At 33.7% G+C, this 6,745-nt stretch overlaps 1 long non-coding RNA gene and 1 other non-coding gene across 5 annotated transcripts in view; one reads left to right on the top strand and one right to left on the bottom strand.

Moving 5' to 3' along the window:
• Positions 1 to 6,745, bottom strand: part of LOC115301705 — a 151,473-nt gene that overhangs the window by 41,977 nt on the left and 102,751 nt on the right. The gene's annotated exons all lie outside the window — the stretch shown is intronic.
• On the top strand, positions 2,671 to 2,777 carry LOC115303099. The gene has a single exon (XR_003913815.1). It is a non-coding gene; the product is annotated as a U6 spliceosomal RNA (small nuclear RNA).

Raw genomic sequence — 6,745 nt, 5'->3', positions numbered from 1 at the left:
TTTCCACTGTCCCCGGTACCATTCACTAGACAGTCTTCTCCTATAGACTCAGAAAGGCTAACTCTATTTTCTTGATTGTTAGGTACAATCATTATATATGGTAGGTAAATCTTAGGAGTTGGTGTGATCATCTAAGGATTATATAAATGAGAAGAATAGAAAGTGGAATTTTGAGGTACACCCGTGTAAAATGAATGTATGGAGGAAGAGGAGCTCATAAAGAAGACTTTTAGGTGGTGAAAACACTAAGAGATAATGGGACCAAAAGAGAGTCAAAAAATGGACAAGAAGAAATATCAAGAAGAGATAGATGAACAACATCAAGTAGAACAAAGGGAATACTGGAAAGCATCTGTTGAATGTGTCAGGTCAGAAGTCAACAATGACATTACTGAGAGCACTGTCAATGGAGTGATAAGGAAAGACATCAGAACAGAATTAAAAAGAATAGGAGATAGAAAATTTTAGAAAATGAATATCAACTACTCTTTTTAAAAGGATAGAACTAGAAATTCTATAGGCTTAAGAACACTTTGTTTACAGAGCATCTGGGTGACTCAGTCAGTTGAGAGTCCAACTTCTGATTTTGGCTCAAGTCGTGATCTTACTGTTTGTGAGTTTGAGCCCCACATTGTGCCCTGTGCTCACAGTGTGGAGTCTGCTTGGGATTTATTCTCTCTCTCTCCTCTCAAAATAAATAATTTTAAAAAAGAATACTTTGACTTAAAAATATTAACAATGGGGGCACCGGGGTGGTTTAATTGGTTAGGCATCTGCCTTCAGCTCAAGTCATGATCTGAGTTCAAGCTCTATATCGGACTCTCTGCTGTTGGTGCAGAGCCCACTTTGGATCTTCTGTCCGCTATCTCGCTGCTTCTGCCCTGCTTTCTTTCTCTCTAAAAAATAAATTAAAAACTTTTAAAAATTCGCCAATGACCTGATTAAGACTCCATGTAATTGTGGGGTGCCTGGGTGGCTTAGTTGGTTAAGTTTCTGACTTCGGATAAGGTTGATTTCACAGTTCATGGGTTCCAGCCTAGGATGTCAGCTCAGAGCCTGGAGCCTGCTTGAATTCTGTGTCTCCCTCTCTCTGTCCCTCCCTGACTCACTCTCTCTCCTTTCTCCTCTCTCTCTCTCAGAAATGAATAAACATTAAAAAAAATTAAAAGAAAACTCCATGTAATTGTTCCTAGGAACTCAAGAAAGCAATTGCTATTCCTCAGGTTTTTATTGTTTGTTCTTTTTATAATCATAGTACTTATTTCTTAGTCATTTCCAATGTACCTACCTGGACAGTCATCCAACAAAGGAGAGAAAAGAGAAATTATGCATGTGAATTTATGTGAGGTTTTTTCCCTTTTAAAGGGTCATTTACAGACATTGAAAAAATTTCCCCACCTCCTCAATATAGAAGACATATTGCATTAGTAGTTTGTGTTTATTTAATATGGATTATAGGAAAATAGTCTGTCAACAGCTGGTCTGTCATTACTTTCTTACCAAGGATGTTGCTATCGATTACCAAAATGAAAGGAACTTATAGGCAAAAGTTTATATTATTCTGTCTTTGTTTTGGAACCTTAACATTCCCCTTCTAGTCTGTTTTGTACTTCTCTAAAGTAGTTATACTTTCTCTAAACCTATCTTCTCAGAGGTCCTGTCTAAAATGCTGGTGAAGAAAGACCTGATAAATGCATTCACACTAACAATTGATGACAAAAGCAGGCTAATGTGTTACCTCTCCCAAGATGGTTTCATATGCAAGAACTGAAGTCCAGTAATGAATTTCAGTATGAAGAATTTTAATTGTTTAAGAGGAAGAAACATCATAGCCATGCAGGTGCTACCAAACTATCACAAATAGGACTTACTCTGCCTAAATATGAGGCCAATAGTACATTGTATTTTCAGCTAAGAGAACATATACTTGCAGGAAATAGATTTCTATGATGGAAGGGCAAGTTCCCTCTTTGGTGATATTTTAGAAATATTTCCAAAGAGATAATCACTAGGTTTTCATTTAGACATATGTGATTACACAGTTGATTTCAAAGGAGTTTGTGTAGCAGGTTGACTTTTGACACTGTCACAATTCTATGTCTGTTTTTTGTATGAATATGTTAGAGCATTTCAAAGAAAATGATGGAAACTTCTAAATCAAAGGTACTTCAATGTTGATCAGGCTATAACCTAATTAACATTTTTAAGGCTTCCACTTTTAGATAAATGGCAGGCCTTAACTGGCAGCCACAAGACAGCTCATGAACTTGATTATGACAAAATAATATGCCTTTGTCAGATACAGACGTTGAGAAATAGTACTCTCTTGACAATAAAGTTAAGCACCACGTATAGTCAGTACTTCACTTCACTTTGCTTTTTTCTATCATATAGCATGTTGGTTGTCCTGTTGTTATAACAGACATCTGCAGAGGTGTTCACTGGTACTCTCTAACTGTGTAGGTACTCAAATTCTCAAACTTTAGCTACTACATAGTTGCACAAAGTGTAGTTTGAATTTTTATAACTCAGTATTGATCATCATTACTTCATGTACCAAACCTTCATAATTCCCAATATCATTTTATTTTGACTCACATTTGTGTGCATTGAAAAAGATTGAAAAAGTCCTCTGAGTTTCAATTTAAGTGTTCAAAATTATCAATGAAAGTGCTCACTTCAGCAGCACATATACTAAAATTGGAATGATACAGAGAAGACTACCACAGCCCCTGTGCAAGGATGACACACAAATTTGTAAAGCATTCCATATTAATAAAAATAATCACTGAAAACATGAGTCATATAAGCTAAAACCAACTAGCCTCAGTCTTGAAAAATCACATTAAGTATTTATGAAATGTATACAGACCATAGAAAATTATTTTAAACAATGACAGGTTTGATTACAATTTAATCAATAATATCATATGGAACTTAGACATTTTATTGATGAAAAGTTGGGCATTCTATTATTGCATTAGCAAAACATCTTTATTGAACATCTTTGGGATTTTCAAAGGTACGGAATAAGATTTAGATTTGTCCTTTGAATTTTTTCAAACATCATTTTCCTCTAAAATTATTTGCATGCAACATCTAATCATTATATACTTTAAAGTGAACAGAAAGTAGAGTAGGTTGGACTTTGATATAATAAAATATTTTTATTATTGATTTAAGTAATGAAGAAATACACTTGGAAAAAACTTATTTCATGAAACATTACTTTTAGAGTACAAATATGAAGCCTATTAAGTTCCTCTCCTTTTTTTTACTTAATTTTTTTGTTCTTTCTATCCTCCTTCTATTTAATTTGTCTCTCGTGGGAAGACAGCTTGTCAAAACATCAAAGTAAGGTCTCCTAGGATTGCTTGTACTTCTGAAAGCTTAGTCTTCTCTGCTATATCTTTGGCTTCCTTGTGTTTTTGTGTCATCAGGACTGAAGAGATATGTGATGGTGGAAATATAGCTCAAAAGCCAGAAGATGGTTAAATAAATTGGGTGGCATAGATATTTGAGAAGACAGGTAAGTACTTGATATTACACAGGCTTTTTCATGACAGGAAAACCTCACTTTGTCAACTTGACAATTAAACAACTAGATAACTCTTAGGCATTTCAAAAAAAAATTCCAAATGAAAATCAGTGGAAAGGCATTGACTTTTCTCCAGGGCTGCAGGAAAACTGCAGGGAGATATGAATGGAAGAAGGGGTATAGAGTTTGTGGAATTTAAACACTAGACAAGTGATAAAGGTACCTACTAAAGAGGGAAATTTAGAATGATCTTTGATTATAAGGTAGTACATTTTTAGATACATGTTTGCTCATCTTCAATGCTTAGAAGAAAATGTTCGTGTTCCTCCTTGTGTTTACAATATGGCAATTTTGAGAAGCTATCAGTGGAAAATTTTAGAATCCAAACAAATAGCTTTAAAAAATTGGAGTGACTGGGGTGCCTTGGTGGTGCAATCAGTTAAGGGTCAAACTCTGGATTTCAACTCATGATCTAACAATTGTGAGATAGAGCCCTTGATCAGCAAAGAGCCTGCTGAGATTCTCTCTCTCTCTCTCTCTCTCTCTCTCTCTCTCTCTCTCTCTCTCTCTCTTAAAATAAATAAACCTTAAAAATTAGAGTGGCTTACTTGGGTATGAAGTCACAGAATAATACCTTACAAAAATTTAGGAATACTTATTATTTGTTAAGCTTATAATGTGGCTGATATTGAGTATGATAATTTTACTATACGATTATAACATATATAACAATTACGTTAATTGTTGTGGCTTTGAATTTCAGAAGGGAAGGGAAGGGCTTTAAGGTTTAACTCTGAAATTTTTGGCAAATCAAGATAAAGTGCATTTGAAGCATCCCTATGTGTATATCTCTACATGACTCTAAACAACTGAAAATCCACTTGGTAGAAGAGGCCATGACAGAATGAAGGCATAACTTCGAGGGCCAGGCAACTATTTACTCATATCATTGGGCCTAGTAAGGAATGTACCAGGATATTTTCAGAGGAGGAAATACTGCTATTACCTGTCTCTGACTTAATAAGGAGTAAACCCTACGTGTAAAATGTCTCTAGGATCAGGCAGAGCCTTTGGGGGTTTACCTATAGTTAAATATATATCTATATCGATGTATCATCTATCTATCTATCTATCTATCTATCTATCTATCTATCTATCTATTTTAGAAATATAATTACACAGGGGTATTTGTTGATAACTATGCTAGTATTTACCCAGGGTCCAGTCTAATTTTGAAGATATCAAGGCTTTTCCACTCCTATTAGCCTCATTTTTGGAACCGGGAAGGGCCGTGATTGTATAGTGGTTAGTACTCTGCGATGTGGAACTGGGAAGGATATTTGCTTCCATTTGTCTGTTAATCCTGACCTTCTCAAATTCTTCTCAAAGTCTTGGGTACTCTTTTGACTCAAATAAAATGGTATTGGAGAGACTTTTTCCAATATTTTATAGCATCCAAAATACAAAACTTGGAAAGGAATTAGTTACATATAATTGCTTTGCTTCTACTCACCCATCTTGGTTTTATATTTTGTCTTATTTTTGAAAACGTATCTGCCTTCAATAAATAACCAATAATTTGGTATCAATTGTATAGAAGAAAACCATCCTGCTCAGCGGCCTACCCAACAATATTGCTGTTTGCCATCTACAGAGCCACATGTACTAAAATGCACTAAAATGACTGTACAGGATATAACTAAAATGAATCCATTGTGAGATTTCATACCAAACCTAGAGTGTTCTGGGGCCATTAATTGAACAGACTTAAGAAACACCTATTAATATAGGTGGCTACAGAAACAATTACTCTTCAAGCATGTGGACAACCAACTCTAATAAATTTCTTTCTCATTAGTTTATTCTAGGGACTGGAGATAGCAGGTTGCCACCTAAGATACCTAGAGAAGTCACAGTCAGAAAGACACCTTTAAGTGAGGTACTAGATCTTAAATACAAGATTAAAGATACCATGCTGTTATGACCTAAAATATTAAAGATGTTTTTCAGTTGTAGTTAGTTCAAAGGATATTAATATTTCTCAAAATTTTATTTATTCTTAATCACTGGCAAAATGGCCTTTCACTGGTAAATTTAAGCAACAAAACAAGGATTTTTATACATATTAGCAAGCTACATTTAAACTCAGGGCCCTAAAATATAAATGAAATGTATCTCTTAGGATCATTCACTGAAAAGTAGATAATTGTACAAAAACTTTTCAAAACTTGGTTTACCCATTGGTAAAATAAACTAAAAATTGTATTTATTTCAAAGAATTATCTGGAGATTAAATGAGATAATAGAACTTAAATATTTAACATGCCTTGCCCAAAGCAAACTTTCAGTAGATTTTAGTTATCATTAATAAATGAGGTTTCTTTTTAGTTACTTGTATAGTTTGGAAAATTCAACTCTATTTACATAGTAGTTATGTGATACTCATTATTTTGAATGACATTTTCTTTGTTATAACTTCTAGCCAATTTAGCAAAGGTATAAAATTCTTCAAGTTAAGCTGGGACTAAGTAATAGTTTCTTCTTCTTACTCTTCCAAAATAATAATGGTAAGAAACCATTTTTCTAAACCCTTTTTTTACACTTTCCTCCTTGACTATTTCAGAACCTTCTCTAAGTCATTATAGCAAGTCCATCCATGCTTCAATTCATCACAATTACCTAGTGTTTACTATATTCAAAACATGAGTAAAATACGACATTGTCTCCAAAAAGTTTATTAACTGTGTATAATTTATATTATTAAGCTGTGCATTTTAGTTAAAATAAGTCAGCAAACTTTGAAATGCCTGCCTTTATAATATTATCAGTAACTTTCAGGTTTAGATCAACTTTGTTACTAACCTTAATAGAAATATAGCCTATCTTTTCAAATACTATGCATCCTTATTACCACATTTGCAGATGAAGGAACTGAAACAATATGGGTCAAGTGAGTTGCTTCATGACTAATGAAGCAAAAAGCAGAACTCATTGTCTCCTTGTATGTTTAACCAAGAGCTCAAGAGATAGTAAATTGTGAACAATTTAAATTAAATGGAAGTGTTAAAACTTAATGGAGTAATTTTGAGACAGGAATTCTAGTTAATAAAGGATGGCCAGAAGCAATTTTAGTTATGTGTAGTACTTGTTATCCTCTAAGAATGGTATAGTTTATTTCAAACAATGATTAAAAAATAGAAATGGTAT

This window comes from Suricata suricatta, chromosome 9 (assembly GCF_006229205.1).
Source record: "Suricata suricatta isolate VVHF042 chromosome 9, meerkat_22Aug2017_6uvM2_HiC, whole genome shotgun sequence".
In the NCBI taxonomy this organism is placed as follows: Eukaryota; Metazoa; Chordata; class Mammalia; order Carnivora; family Herpestidae; genus Suricata; species Suricata suricatta.
The sequence above is the reverse complement of the archived record's forward strand: the minus strand, read 5'-3'. Positions and strand labels throughout refer to the sequence as shown.